At 39.4% G+C, this 16,471-nt stretch overlaps 1 pseudogene; it reads left to right on the top strand.

Moving 5' to 3' along the window:
* The first annotated feature begins 14,091 nt into the window (after positions 1-14,091).
* On the top strand, positions 14,092-15,277 carry LOC143671153 (protein TFG pseudogene; annotated as a pseudogene).
* The last annotated feature ends 1,194 nt before the right edge of the window (positions 15,278-16,471 follow it).

Here is a 16,471-nt window from a genome sequence, read left to right as displayed (position 1 = left end):
GGTAAAAACGTGGACTCTAGAGACGTCTCTGGTGAGGCACTAGACAGAAATGAGGCATGTATTATTGCAAATTGGAAAGAAGGCAATCCTTGTTTTAAAATGACAGATAATCTGGCAAAATTGACAAGTGGCTTTGGCTGGAAGGCAGATTTTAGAAGCCATGAATTTGGATATGTAGACAAACCGATTTCTAAATTAAATGTGGAAAGTGCAGTTTGGTTTCTCCTTGCAGCTTATAGTGAAATGTGACCAGAAAGAGATAAGCTGAGCACTGAACAATTGGGTAAAAAGAAACCAGAAACTGATAGTCTGGAAAATTCTGGGGACTTCCAGAAAGTGAGACCCTAGAGAATAGTGCCCCATGTGAGGATTTAATCAAACATGGAACCAGTCAGCCATTTCAGAAAAAGCCAGGATTGGAGATGGACTTATCCAGGAAGGACTTGTGGAAATTCCTTTTGTCTGATGGTCATGATCCAAGCAAGTTGCATAGAAAACCAACAAGAGTGTTGTGAGATCTGTATAAATAGAAGCACTGCAAGTCTGGACTAAAAGTCTCAGAAAAGGGACAAAGTGAAGGTAAAATGTCTGCAGATGTAAAACTATGGAAGCTAAGGTCTGAAATCAAGAGACCTTGGGCCAGGAGAACAGACCCACCTGAGTACTTGGAGAGGGTGAGTTTGCCCTGAAAGCAGAGGGTGGGCCTTCCACCTCATTGCAGTGGAAGAGTTGTGCCACCTCAGGCCTTGCAGAGGGTGGAGCAATTCTTTGGGTATCAGGGAGAACCTGGTTGCCATCACATGGTTTTGGAGGGGCTGATCATATGTCCTGGAGATGGCAGAGAGCCCAGGTGCAGCCCCATGCTTGGAGAGGGTGAAGCTGAGAAAAAAATGGTCTCCCCAATATCCCTCAAGGTTGCATTCACAGAAAGGTGGACCACTGCATAGGCCCTTAGAAAGGGTGGGACAGCTGCTTTCCAAAACCAGGAGGCTAAATGACTCTCAGACTTTGAAATGTAATGGTATTTACCCTGCAGATTTCCAGAATTGCATGGGTCCAGAGACCCCTGCCTTCCTTCCAATTCCTCCCTATGGAAATGGGAATACTCATCCTATGACTATTTGTCCTTTGTACGTTGGCAAAAAATAACTTGCTCTGAGTTTTACAGATTCAGAACCAGAGGAGAATTTTACCTTAGGACAGACCATGCCTGCATCTGATTTTGGTGAGATTTTGTACTGTTTCTGACTTTGTATTGTATTCGTATTGTTTCTAAAATGGTTTAAGGTTTTCTCATATTGTGATGAAATGACTGTACTTTGCATTTGGAAAGAACATGGCTTATCGGGGTCCAAAGGTGGAATGTGCCAGTTTGAATCTGTTGTGTACCCTGGAAAAGCCACGTTCTTTAATTCTCACTCAATATTGCTTGGTGGGGGCCTTTTTTTCACTTTTTAAAAATTGTATAATAATACATACAAAGTAAAGAAAGAAAAAAGCAATAGTTTTCAAAGAACTCTTCAAGAAGTACTTACAGAACAGATCGCAGAATTTGTCATGGATTGCCATACCATCATCTCAGATTTTTCCTTCTAGCTGCTTCAGAATATAGGAGGCTAGAAGGAATAAATATTTTTTTATCATTACAATCGACTTTCTTTTGGGGGGAGGAATAACATATACACAAAAAAGCAATAAATTTCAAAGCACAGAACCACAGTTAGTTGTAGAACAGTTTTCAGAGTTTGGTGTGGGTTGCAATTCCACAATTTTAGGCTTTCACTTCTAACTGCTCTAAGATATAGGAGACTAAAAGAAATATCAATTTAATGATTCAGCAATCATATTCATTTGTTAAACCCTACCTTCTCTGTATAACTCCACCATCAACTTTGATCTTTCTATATCACTTTTTAGAGGCATTTGGGCTATAGCCATTCTAAATTTTTCATGTTGGAAGGGGTTGTCAATAATATAGGGTAGGGAGATGGAACCAGCTGATGCTCTGGAGACGAAGCTGGGCCCTCTAGGTGTCAGGGTTATCTGGTCCAAGGACCTATTTGGAGGTTGCAGGTTTCTGGAAAGTTACATGGAACCTTTGTAGAATCATATATTACCCTAGGTGTTCTTTAGGATTGGCTGGAATGGTCTTGGTTGGGATTTGGCAAGTTATGATAGGTAGCAATGTCTAACTTAAACTTGCAAAAAAGCGACCTCCAGAGTAGCCTCTTGACTCTATTTGAACTCTCTCAGGCACTGCTACTTTATTAGTTACATTTCTTTTCCCCCTTTTGGTCAGGATGGAATTGTTGCTCCCACAGTGCCAGGGACAGACTCATCCCTGGGAGTCATCTCCCATGCTGTCAGGGAGATTTTCACCCCTGTGTGGGATCTTTTCTATTGTTCTCATGGAGATATGACCCACCCAATTGTGGGTGATAACTTTTGATTAGATACTTTCCATGTCAATGTGTATCCACCCATTCAAGGTGGGGTTGCTTGCTGGAGCCCTTTAAGAGGGAACCATTTTGGAAAAAAGCTCTAGAGCCCATGCAGTCAGAGACCTTTGGAGATGAAGAAGGAAACACCCCGAGGGGAGCTTCATGAAAAAAGAAGCCAGGAGAGAAAGCTAGCAGACTTAGTCATGTGTCCTTCCAGCTGAGAGAGAAATCCTGAAATTCACTGGCCTTTCTTAAGTGAAGGTAACCTCCTATCGGTGCCTTAGTTTGGACATTTTCATAGCCTTGCCTTAATTTGGACATTTTCATGGCCTTAGAACTATAAACTTTCAACTTAAAAAAATTTCCTTTTTAACAGTTGCTCTGTTTCTGGTATATCACATTCTAGCAGCTAGCAAAGTAGAACAGATCCTTACCTCTCATCATGCATAAAAATCAACTCAAAATAGATCAAATACCTAAGTATAAGAACCTAAAATGGTAAAACTCTTAGAATAAAATATAAATTATTATCTTCTTTGGGAGCTTGTTTTAGGCAAATGTTTATTGGAGTTTAGACTGAAAGCACAAGCAACAAAAGAAAAAATAGATAAATTGGGACTCATCAAAATTAAAAGTACTTTTATGCATTGTTTTAGTTTGTAAGCTGCCAGAATGCAATATACCAGAATTAGAACAGCTGTTATAAAGGAAATTTAATAAGTTACATGTTTATAGTTCTAAACCTATGAAAATGTCCAAACTAAAGCATTAAAGAAATATACCTTAATAGAAGAAAGGCCAGTGCCTCTGGAACACCTCTGTCAGCTGGAAAGTCACTGGCATCTGCTGGTCCCTTGCTCCTGGGCTCCATTGCTTTTAGCCTCTGTTCCTCTGGGGGTTCCTCAATTTGCTTCTCTGGGGCTGGTTTTCATCTCTTGGCTTCTCTTGGCTCTCTCCAGGTTCTGGCTTGCTTAACATCTCATAGTAACATCTGCTGGGCTCCAAACTTCTCCAAACATTCATATCTCTATTCTCTAGGTGTCAACACGTCTGCTCTGAAGTTTCTGCAGCACTGTCATTTCTGAAGTTTATCCAATATATTCCCCCTTTTTAAAGACTTTAGTAAACTAATCAAGACCCAGCTGGAATGGTTGGAGTCACATCTCCATCTAATTAAAAGATTATACCCACAGCTGGGTATGTCACATCTCTGTGAAGATAATCTAATAAAAATTTCTGCCCAGCAGTGTTCAATAAGGATTAAGAGAAATGAATGCCTCTACAAGATTGGATAAGAATGAAAATATGGATTTTCTGGGCTACATAATATTTTCAAATTGGCACATTCCACCATCTGGACCTCCAAAGAGAAATTCTTTTTTTTCCATATATAAAATACATTCACTCCATCACTATATCACAAAGCCTAAAACATTTCAGTAACAATATAAATACAATACAAAGTTAAAACAGTACAAAATCTCCTCAAAGGCAGCTACAGGCATTGATCTGTTCTAAGGCAAAAATTATTCTCTTACTCTGAATCTGTGAAACTGAGAGTAAGTTATCTGCTGCCAATGTACAAAGGAGGGATAGTCATTGTGTACATTTTCCCATTGTCATTGGGACAAATTGAAAGGTAAACAGCAGTCACTGGACCTAAACTGTTCCAAAAACCTGCAGGGCAAACTCCATTGGATTTCAAAGTCTGAGAGTCATTTATCCTTAGGGTTTGGAAAGCATCAGTCCCACCCTTTCCAAGGGCCTATGCAATGGCTTTGCCCTCTCTCCAAATGTTGAGGTGTGTTGCAACACTCGGGTTCATTGGGGGCATCATCTTTTTCTTGGCTCCACCATCTCCACATATCAGGGCTGCACCTGGGATCTATGCTATCTCTCAGGCACAAGCTCAACCCCTCCAGAACAATGGGGTGGCAGCCAGACTTCTGCCCAATTCCCAGTTTATACATTCCACCCTTGGCACAATTCTTCCTGAGCAACAAATTGGAAGGCCCACCTTCAACTTCCAAGACAAACTCACCTTCTCCATGTGTATGGATGTGTCCACTCTCCTGGCCCAAGATTTTCTGGCTCCAGACTTTAGCGTCCATGGTTCTGCCTCTAAAGCCATTTGTCCTTCAATTTGTCCTTTTTCTCTTCCTTTTAGTCCATATTCACAGTGGTTCCATTTATACAAATCTCACAAAAAAATGTAGTGCACAAGGATCAAAGCCATCAGACAATAAAGCTTTCCACAAAGTCTTTCTAGATAACTCCATTCCAATCCTTACTTGTCCTCTAATGGCTGGTTCCATCTGTGTTTTGTTAAATCCTCACTGTGGGCCCTATTCACTGAAGTCCCACTTTCTGGGAGCCCAGAATTTTCCAAACCACCAATTTATGGTTTCTTTGTACCCAAGAGTTCGGTTCTCAACTTATCTCTTTCTTCTCACATTTCACTATAAGCTTCAAGGAACAGCTAGACTGCATTTTCCACATTTAGTTTGGAAATTTCTTCTGTCAAATGTCCATGTTCATCACTCACAAATTCTGCCTTCCATCTACAAATAATACCTTCTTTCCAGTTTGGAATGACATGTTCATTGCTTCTGCCTAAAGCCTCATCAAAGTTATCTTTAGAGTCCACATTCCCAGCAACAGTCTCTTCAAAGCATTCTAGGCCTTCTCTATCAAGCTCCTCACAGCTTTCCAGAATCTTCCCCTTATCCATTTTAAAAGTTGCTCCACTTTAGCACTGCAGTCCTTGAGAAGAGATTCTTCCGTTTTGGAAAAGAAATCTATCACGTCCATGCATTGGGCTGTCAGAGGCAAAAAAGATCTGATGCTAGAAGAATCTAACCAGACACATACCAACAATATTGAAAATGAGGAGTGGAATGAGCAAAAAGAAATTAAGAAAGAGGAGCTGTGTTCAACCACAGAGAAAATGGTGCAAAAAGAATCCGAGTCCCCAGAAAAGTCATTCTCCCCACAACGTCCAGATTCTCCAGGTTTTTCAGATGGAAACTGTTGGCACCTTCATTTCTGCTGGTCTGAAGATGCTCCCTCTGAACTCCTCAGGAAATTTAGAAACTATGAAATCTGAAATGTTCCTGCACCACAGAAGAGGAAGAGAGAAATAAGACCATCCCCTGTGCTGACAACATGTAGTCATTGTTCACATCTCAAAAAGCTGATGTTTATATGTCATGTTTGTGAATTACTGAGTACAAATTGATTCCTCCATCTGTAGAACCATTTTCTAAATATAAATCTTACTGAAGAATAGTTTCTTTTAGTATTTGCATAATCAACGTTCTTAGAGTCCAAGTAGATTGTATTATATATGTTTTCCTGTGAATGTTATTTATACAAATCCACTTAAAAAATTGATCTCTGTATTTAAACATTTCATTGCTGTATCATGATCTGTTAATGCTGGGTGTATAAGAAATGTTTTCTCTTTACTTAAAATGAAATATGAAATTCCTTTGTCTAAATTTCATGGAGTGAAATAAATAACTTTCCCAATTAAAAAAAAATTGTTTCAACATGTTCGGTATTTGCAAACAGCAGCAGCAGCACCCCACTTCTCCAGTAACAAAATCTGCTTTAGTTTTTACACTGCCAGAATGCAATATACCAGTATTGGGACAGCTTTTTTTTTAGGTGCATGGTCTGGGAATCAAACTTGGGTCTCCCACATGGAAGGTGTGGAACAGCTTTTGTAAAAGAAATTTAATAAGTTACAAGTTTATAGTTCTAAGCCTATGAAAATATCCAAAATGAGGCATCCAGAGAACTATACCTTAATTCAAGAAAGGCCAGTGTGTCTGAAACAGCTCTGTCAGCTGGGAAGTTACATGGCTGGCATCTGCTGGTCCCCTGATACTGAACTCTGTTGCTTTTAGCCTCTGTTCCTGTGGGGGTTCCACACTTTGCTTCTCTGGGGCTGGTTTTCATCTCTTGGCTTCCCTTGGCTTTTTCCAGGTTCTTGGTTGCTTAACATTTCATGTTGACATCTTTTGGGCTCCACACATCTCCAAAACATTCATGTCTCTGCTCTCTAAGTCTTGACAGCTCTGCTCTGAAGTTTCTTTCAGTTCTATCATTTCATAGGTTTATCCAAAATGTTTCCCCCTTTTAAAGATTATAGTAAGCTAATAAAGACCCAGCTGGAATGGGTCCCTCACAGTATTGAATTAGGATTAAAAGAAATGACTGCCTCCACAAGATTGAATCAGGGTGAAAACATGGCTTTTCTGGGGTACATAATATTTTCAAACATGCGCATACATCAAATGACTTTATTATGAAAGTAAAAGACAGGGTATACAATGGAAGAAAATATCTGGAAGCCGCATATCTGATTAGGATTTAATATCCAGTATTTATAAAGAAATACTACAAATTAACAACAAAAACATAAATAATTCATTTAAAGATGTCAAAAAACTTGAATAGATATTACTCAAAAAAAGATACACAAATGGCAAGAAAGCATGTGAAGATATTCAACATCATTAGCCACTAATGCAAATCAAAACCACTATAATGGTTAGCAATTAAAAAAATAGAAAGCTACAAGTGTTGGAGAGGATATGGAGAGACTGCAACACTTCTTCATTGTTGGTAAGAATATAAAATAGTGCAGCTCTTGTGGAAGACAACTTGGTAGGTCCTCATAAAGTTAAATACAGAATTACCCTATGATCTGGCAATTAAACTTCTATGTATACACCCAAAAGAATTGAAATTAGGGACTCAAACAGATACTGACACACCAGTGTTCATATCAGCAATGTTCATAATTGCCAGAAGTGTCTGAGAAGATGCAGAGAAATAAGAACACTCATTCATTGCTGGTGGCAATGTAAAATTGTGTGGCCACTGTGGAAGGCAGTTTGTGGTTCCTCAGAAAGTTAAGTATAGAAATATCATATGACCCAGCACTGCCACATATAACAACTGTTAAAGAAATTAAAAGAGAATTCAGGCTTTAATGAGAGATAAGAACAGAGCCGGTCAGGCCCGGACTAATGTAAATCAGAATACAAGAGTAAGGAGGGACATTGTTTGTATTTTAGAACTTTACCTACTCTATGAGAGTAGAGAGGTTTATTTTGTCCAGAACCTACATTTTCTGTAGCATATAATCTAACTCAATATATCTGGATAGACCATTTAAACAACCCAAACACAGAGAGCCTAGAATGGATATGAAGGTTTGTAATTCTGTATAGCTTAATGTAATGATACATTCCAGAGTATGTTGAGCAGAAAATTAAGAAGTATTGGCAAAGTCCCTTGAGAGATGAGGGAAACCCTTGATATTGTCTCAAACATTAGGAACTCTTAAGTCAATAGGCCAAGCCCTTGATCTTGAGGCTTGCTCTTGTGAAGCTTATTTATATCAAGGGGAAGCTTAGCCTTACATATAGTTATGCCTAAGAGTTACTTCCAGAGAACCTCATTTGTTGCTCTCTCTCTAAGCTCAGTTCTGCAAATGAAATCAACACCCTCCTCACCTATGCAGCACATGACATCCAGTGGTGAAAGTTTCCCTGGCAACATGTGATATGACTCCCAAGGATGAGGCTGGCCCTGGAACCATGGGATCCGCAATACCTTCCTGACCAGAAAGGGGAAAAATTGTAACAAATAAGGTACCAGTGTTTGAGAGAGTTCAAAAAGAGTTGAACGGCTACTCTGGAGGTTACTCTTATGTAAGCTTCAGGTAGATATTGCTACTTATGGTTTGCCAACTCCCATACAAAACCATTCCTGCCAACCCTAAAGAATACCTAGGACTTTATCTGAGACTCTACAAAGGTTTCATGCACTATGATTACTTTCCAGAAACCTGCAACCTCTAGATGGGTCCCTGGACCAGATAAGTTCTCAAACCTAGAGGGCACAGCTTCTCCAGAATATCAAATAGCTCCATTCCCCTATCCCATATTATCAACAGCCCTTTCCAACATGAAAAATTTAGAATAGTTAAGCTCAAATAGCCCCCCCCCCAAATATTGGGAAAAAGATAAAAGGAGAAGGTGGAGTTAAAACAGAGAAGATATGATTAACAAAAGAGTATGACTGCTGAATCACTAGATTGATATTTCTTTTCAGCTCCAGTGTCTTGGACCAGCAAGAAGGAAAAATCTAAAATTGTGGAATTGTAACCTATACCAAACTCTGAAGTCAGTACTACAACTAATTGCTGTGGTGTGCTTTGAAATTCATTGCTTTTGTTATATGTATGTTATTTTTCACAATTAACAAAAAAAAGGAAAGAAATACCTTATGACCCAGTAATCCCACTTTTAGGTGTATAGTCAAAATAATTGAAAGCAGGTACTTGAACAGATATTTGCAAATTGATGTTCCAGAGGCATTAATCACAATGGCAAAAATAGAAGCAATCCAAGTGTCCATCAACTGATGAATGGATAAAGAAAACATGGCATAAACATACAATGGAATACTATTCAGCCACAAAAAGGAATGAAATTCTGATACAACATGTGACAACATGGATGAACCTTGAAGATATCTTTTTGAATGTAATATGCCAGACACAAAAGTCGAAATATTGTATAATACCAGTGATTTGAAATAATTAGAATAAGGAAATTCATGGGGTCAGAAACTAGAATATAGGTTAACGGAGGGCCAGGGTGGGAGAAGGGCATGAGGACTAAATGCTCAAGTTGAACATAGTTTCCATTTAGAATAGTGGAGAAGTTTTGCTAATGGATAGTGGTGATTGTAGCACAACAGTTTGAATGTAATCACCACTGAATTGTATATTCGAATGTGATTATAAGGGAAAATTTTGAGTTATATTACCAGAATAAAAATTAAAAGAAAGCACCAGAACTGTACAGCACAGTGAACCCTAATGCTATAATAATATTGTTTCATCAATTATAACAAAGGTACAACACTAATGCAAGTGTTAATAATAGTGAAAACTGTGTGTGAGGGTTGGTACATGGAAACTCTGTATTTCCTGGATGATTGTTCTGTAAATCTACAATACCTCTAATAAAGAAATCCCATCTAGCTTTTGTTTTTTAAGAACTAGACATTCTGATGTTACAATTCATATGGAAGTGCAAGGGATGCAGAATAGTGAAAACAATCTTGGAAAAGGAAAACAAAGTTGAAAGATTCAAACTTCCTCCATTTCAAAACTAATTACAAAGATTGAGATAATCAACATGGTGACATAAGACTTCTCTTGGAAAAGCTGTTCCAGAGATTTAGTGAATAAATGGACAACTCTGCTTGCTTACAAATCTGGAGAATTGCAGAGATTGGAGTAAAACTCCACAAATGCTGAATCAAAGGAAGAAAAATCTCTGGAAGGAGAATTCTGTCTGGACAGTGATTAGTTCTCACTCCTCTCACTCGCTGTCAGTTCTGGCAGCTTGGGAGTCACACAGAGACAGCACAGCCTGTTTCCCTCTTGCCATGGACTGAGACTGTAGATTCACAACTGCAAGTTAGAACTCCATGCATATATAAGCACAAGGATCTAAATCCACAGAGATCCAGGGTGATATACAAGCTTCTGAACAGTGATTCATACACGAGGACCCTCAGTGTGGAGAGAGAGAGAGAGAGAGGCCACAGTAGAAAGGCTGGTATAAACTTCTGTGCCCCCAATCAATCCAGGTTCGGCCATCCAGACCACCTAAAGGTGAAATGGAACTTACCTGAAGTTACCCACCTTTCTGTATTGACCCTATCTGGCTCCCCAGGGCAGGATACCCTAACAGGGAAGAAGCCAAGGCAAAAAAGCCTCACAGGAAAAAAAGTGGGTGTTAAACTGAACTGCTGCAAGATAGGACGGGTTCCAGAAAGGAAAAGTGCAAGAAAAATAGGGCACTGAGTGAGGAGAGAGAATTTAAACAAATCATAAGAGCAGGGGGGAAAAGCCTACATAAAAACAAACAGAACAGATCTAGATTCCCAGAAAAGGAACAGAGGAAAGGAAGCTTTTTCCTAGAGGGAAAAAAATTGCACAAAAAGTGCAATCTCAAAAACTGCACCACATATCCAAGGCAAGAATCATATTAAGAAAAGTGGGGGGAAAATGAACTGTTAAACATGGGCTATCCTAAAGGTCTAGAGGAAGACAGACCAAGCATCAATGAAGAACCTTAACACAAAGCAAATCAATGATAAACCCCTAGACATGAGGAAGAAAAGGACTTGCAAGGTTAACTCATCAAGGTAATCAGATGTCTAGATCAGCAAAAATTTACAAACCATACTAAGAAACAGAAAGATATGTCTCAGCCAAGGGAAAAATTAGAACTTCAGAGGAGGCTCAGAATTTGGCATACCTAATCAAAGGTGTTCAAACAAATCACATACATCAATTCAAGGAGATGAAGGAAAATATGGTTAAAGAGATCAAGGATATTAAGACACTGGATGAGAATAAAGAATTTGAAAGTATAAAAGAAACATAACATAAATTATGGAGATGAAAGGCACAATAGAAGAGGTTAGAAATACACTAGAGGCATTCAGCAGCAGATTTAAGCAGACCAAAGAAAGAACAGAGAACCAAAACATAAGGCCATTGAAATCATACCATCACAAGAACAGACAGAGAAAAGAGTACAAAAAATTGAGCAGGATCTCAGAGATTTGAGTGACAGCACAAAGTGCACAAACTGCTGATCCCATGGTGCTATGACCAGTCTCATCCCTGGGAGTCATCTCCCATATCACCAGGGAGACTTTCACCCTGGATGTCATATTCCATATAAGGAGGAGGACATCAATTTCACTTGCAGAGTTGAGATTAGAGAGAGAGGGGCCAATTTGAGCAGCAAATGTTGTATCTTTTAATTTGCTTATTCTTTCTTCCATCACTTGAAATCTACTGCTGTGAGTTTCTAATATGTTTTTAATTTGGTTTATAGTCTCTGTGATTTTGAAATTTTTCTATTTATTCTTTCACATTCTTCTTTATGCTCCTCTAGTGTCTTCTTGATATCTTTTATATCATTATTAGCAATCTTAATTAGTTGTTACAAATTCTGAGTCCCCTCAGATGATTTAATTTGGTCATTTGGCTGAGCCATATCTGCCTCATCCTTCACATGCTTTATGATCTTCTGTTGTGGGTGGGGCATTTTAATGTCTTAGGTTATTTTGCTGGTGTATTTCCTTCCCTCATCTAAGATTTTTTTATCTACTTGTATTAGCTTTGAAGGTCCCCCTTTGGATTTGGTTTGTCAGTCTTTCCCCATGAGACCAAGTCCTAAATCTCAAGGGAGGGGTTGGAATTCTAGTTAGGGCTTTGTTTGAGAAATAGGTAGATATGCAATTTGTCAGACTGGTGTTTCCTCTTCTTCCCAGCATATGGTGCTCTTGAGCCTTCTCATCCCCTTAGGCCCACCTGACCCCAACCACAAATGCCAGCTGAATCAAGCAAAACCCTGATGGGACTCTAGCCAGGGCTGCTAACTCCAGAATGTGCCAAAAGCCACAAACCCTGAGACTGGGGGATGAACGGCATGCACCCCAATGTAGACTTCTTCTCTGTGGCTGATGGATCTACTGATGCCCAGACTCTCCTCCTGGTATGATGTCAGGCTGCAGGACCAGGTATTTAAGTTTCACATGCCACAACCATCCCAGAAATGCCTGGAGGCCAGTCATGGCACACAGCTCAGCCAGCTTTCTCAGCTTTATACCTCTATCCACATACACCTAAGGTCTTCAGGTCTCCATGGGGGAAGGGGAATGGCACCAGGATCCAAATGAATCTCTTTTGCTGGTTAGATATCAAAATGGCATACTCTTTGTCTTCCCTTCTGCCCTGGGAAAGAGGACCCCCATTTCTTTCCAAAAAACAAACAAACAAACAAACAAACAAAAAACCAGGTACCCACAGAACATGTCACAAGGGTGGGGAGTAGGCACTTTACCTTGATTAAGTGGAGTCTGTGCACAGGAAAAAACACTTCTGTTATCTTCCAAGTTCACCATGGGCACTCCCAGCTACAGAGCTGAAAGGAAAATCTTCTCAAGCCAGCTGCAGGAGTAGGCAGAGTCATAACCAAGCACATTCACCTCATTTTCTCTGTCCCAATTTCTCTGTTTTTTCACCCAGGACCTTCCCATGCAGGATAGAATACCCTCTATAATTGCTCACACCTTGGAACCACTGTCCCAATAATTTTTCTGTCATATCTCTCATGGTTGCATGGAGCCAAGGGAACACAGCCTCTCCTACTCTGCCATCTTGCTGGAAGTCTATGTTGTATCTTTTAAAATTAGTATGTTATATATCTAGGTTGTGTAATATAAACCCCAGGTTAGCCACAAAGTATGTATTTTAAAAATACGTATCAATTGAAATGAGAAAGGGATAAGTCAGATACATCACAAAAGATCAACTATACAGAAAGGAGATTGCAATAAAAGGGAGACATAAAGACAGATCTGACATATCAAAACCTAAAGACAAAATGGCTTAGGAAATAACATGAATTTTAATGGATTAAACCCCCAATCAAAAAGACACAAGTTGTTAGAATGGATAAACAGCATTACCAAACTATATGGTCTTTACAAGAGACTCAACTTAGACCCCAAAACAAAAATAGGTTGAAAGCAAAAGGCTGGAAAAAGATATGCCATGCAAATAGTAACCAAAATAGAGCTTAAGTAGCTATACTAATATCAGACAAAATAGATTTTAACTCAAAAGCTGTTATAAGAGACAAAGCAGGACACTATATATTAATAAAAGGGGCAATCCACCAAGAAGAAACAAGAATCACAAATATTTATGCTCCTAACAAAGATGTCCCAAAATACATCAGGGTAACACTGGCAAAACTGAAAAGAAAAAGAGATACCTCTACAATAATAGTTGGAGACTTCAATACATACTTTCATCAATAGATAGAACATCTAGACAGAAGATCAATAATAGAGAATTTGAATAATATTATAAATGAGCAAAACCTGACAGACATATACAGAACATTGCACCCCAAAACAGCAGGCTATACAGTCTTCTCAAGTGCACATGGATCATTCTTCAGGATAGACCACATGTTGTGTAGTCTGAATAAATTTAGAAAGAATGAAATCATACAAAGCCTCTTCTCTGACCATAATGGAATGAAGCTGGAAGTCAATGACAGGCAGAGAACTGGAAAATTCACAAATATATGGATGCTAAATAACACTCTCAAACAATCAGTGGGTCAAAGAAGAATTGCAAAAGAGATAAAATAATATCTCAAGGCAAATTAAAATGAGAAGACAGCATATGAAAATTTATAGGGTGGAAGGTGGGCCACGATGACTCAGTGTTGGAGTTCTTGCCTGCCATGCCAGAGACCCAGGTTCAGTTCCCTGTGCCTGCTCATGTGAAATTTTTTTTTTTAATTTATAGGATGGAGCCAGGGAGCAAGATGTTGCAGTGGTGGAGGGCAACTGAGCTGGTCATGACCACAGCATTCCCCTGATGTTTCAGAGCCTGGTGGGAAGGGCAGCAGCAGCAGCTTTGCACTGTGCAGCCAGTGAAGACCCCCACAGGAAGGCAACTGCAGAGTCCTTGGCAAGCCAGTTTTATCTAAAATTGCACACATAGAGCATCCTGAAATCCATCATGAATGGACAGTTGGACCTAAGTGGGAAGCTAATTATCAAAGCTCAACTTGGGGAAGATATTTGCTGAATTCCCATTCATAATGCAGATATTACTTATGATGAATTAATATTAATAATGCAATGAGTTTTCAGAGGAAAAACTTCTAAGTAATGATAAAGTTTCAGTAAAGTATAAAGATGAAGATGGAGATCGTATCACAAGGTTTGATACTTCTGATCTTTCCTTTGCAATTCAGTACAGTAGGAAACTGAAACTGACACTGTTTGTTAATGGAAAACCAAGGCCCCTTGAATCAAGCCAGGGGAAATATCTCCATCAAGAACTGGTAGAACTTCAAAATAAAGTTAAATGCTTAATGGATAGCTTGGAACCACCTGGAGAACCAGGACCTTCCACCATTATTCCTGAAAATGATACTGTTGATGGTAGGGAAGAAAAGCCTACTGCTTCTGATTCTTCTGGAAAGCATTCTACTGAAGTTATGGCTGCAAGTATGTCAGCCTTCGATCCCTTAAAAATCAAGATGAAATCAATAAAAATATCATGTCTGCATTTGGCCTAACAGATGATCAGGCTTCAGAGCCACCTAGTGCTCCTGCAGAAGACCATTCAAGAATGCCTGACAACATTGCTTCTCTTCCTCAGCAGCTCACCCACCAGGAGTTCAGCCACAGAAGCCACCATATACAGGAACTCAGACACAAGCAGATCAGGTATACCAATAGTACCAGCAACAGACTGGCTATGTTGCTCAGCAGCCATAGGTTCCCCCTCACCCACCACAACAGTATAGTATTCAGTATTCAGCAGGTGATAGTCAGCAGACTGGACCTGAACAATCACAACACTTCAAAGGATATGGCTAGCAACTTCCCAGGCACCAACTCCTGCCTTTTCTGGTCAGCCTCAGCATCTGTCTGATCAATGACCACAGCAGTACCAGGTAAGCAATCATCCTCCACCAACTTATACCACCCAAACTTCTCAGCCTAATTACACTGTAGCCCTTATTTGACAACCTGGAATGTCTCCAAGCCAACCTAGGCCCTATCAACCAAGACCAGGTTTTACTCCACCTGTTGAAAGTACCATGGCCCTTCCTCCAAGTGGGCCTAGCCCTTATACATGCAACCATCCTCCCTTCAGTCAGGGCTATACCCAGCTTGGACCTGGTTATCAATAAGGAGACTCAGCTACATGGATGAATGTAGCTGCTAGCTATTTGCCTTCCAAAAGACTCCAATATTACTATTTTATTTTAATTTATATTGAAGTTCAAAAATTTAAAAACAGAGCATTTTTAAATATTAATATCATTGTTTCTGTTAAATGAGAGTATACTTTGCTGGAACATGAAAAAAAACAAGATGAAATTTTCTTCCTCCCCTGCTTTAAATTGTACCAGCTTCTTAGTTATTTTATTTTGGAACACTAGTGTTCTAGCTTGCTAGTGGCCAGAATGCAATATACCAGAAATGGAATGGCTCTTAAATAGGGGAATTTAATCAGGTGCTAGTTTACAGTTTTAAGCAGAGAAAATGTCCCAATTAAAACAAGCCTATAGAAATGTCCAATCTAAGACATCCAGGGAAATATACCTTGGTTCAAGAAGGCCGATGAAGTTCAGGGTTTCTTTCTCAAGTGGAAGGGCACATGGCAAACACAGTCAGAGTTTCTCTCTAATCTGGAAAGGCACATGGTGAACATGGTCAGGGTTCCTCTCTCATCTGGAAGGGCACATGGCGAACATGGCATCACCTGCTAGCTTCTTCTCCTGGCTTCCTGTTTCATGAAGCTCCCCAGGCAGTGTTTTCCTTTTTCATCTCCAAAGGTCGCTGGCTGGTGAACTCTGTTTCGTGGTGCTACAGCATTCTCTTCTCTCTCTGAATTGCCTCATTCTCCAAAATGTTTCCTCTTTTATAGGACTCTAGAAACTTATCAAGACCCACCCAAATGGGTGGAGACATGTCATCACCTAATCCAGCTTAACAACCACTCTTGATTTGATTACATCTCCAGAGAGATGATCTAATTACAGATTCAAACATACAGTATTGAATAGGGATTATTCTGCCTTTACAAAATAAGATTTTGATTAAAACATGGCTTTTCTAGGGTACATACATCATTTCAAACCAGCACAACTATTCTTAAATGTGCATAAAATTATTGACTTTCTAGTTTGCCTTGTCCAGAGGATATTAAAATGTTAGGTTGAATTTTAGCCATGTTACTTGGCTTTTTACTATTAACATGACGTACTAAAGTAGATTCATTTAAGAAGACAACTAGATATTATGCACAAAATGTAGCATTGATAGTCTAATAAACATGATTGGAACACACCGTAAAAAAAACTTATAGGATGCAGAGAAAG

This window comes from Tamandua tetradactyla, chromosome X (assembly GCF_023851605.1).
Source record: "Tamandua tetradactyla isolate mTamTet1 chromosome X, mTamTet1.pri, whole genome shotgun sequence".
Lineage (NCBI taxonomy): Eukaryota > Metazoa > Chordata > Mammalia > Pilosa > Myrmecophagidae > Tamandua > Tamandua tetradactyla.
The sequence above is the reverse complement of the archived record's forward strand: the minus strand, read 5'-3'. Positions and strand labels throughout refer to the sequence as shown.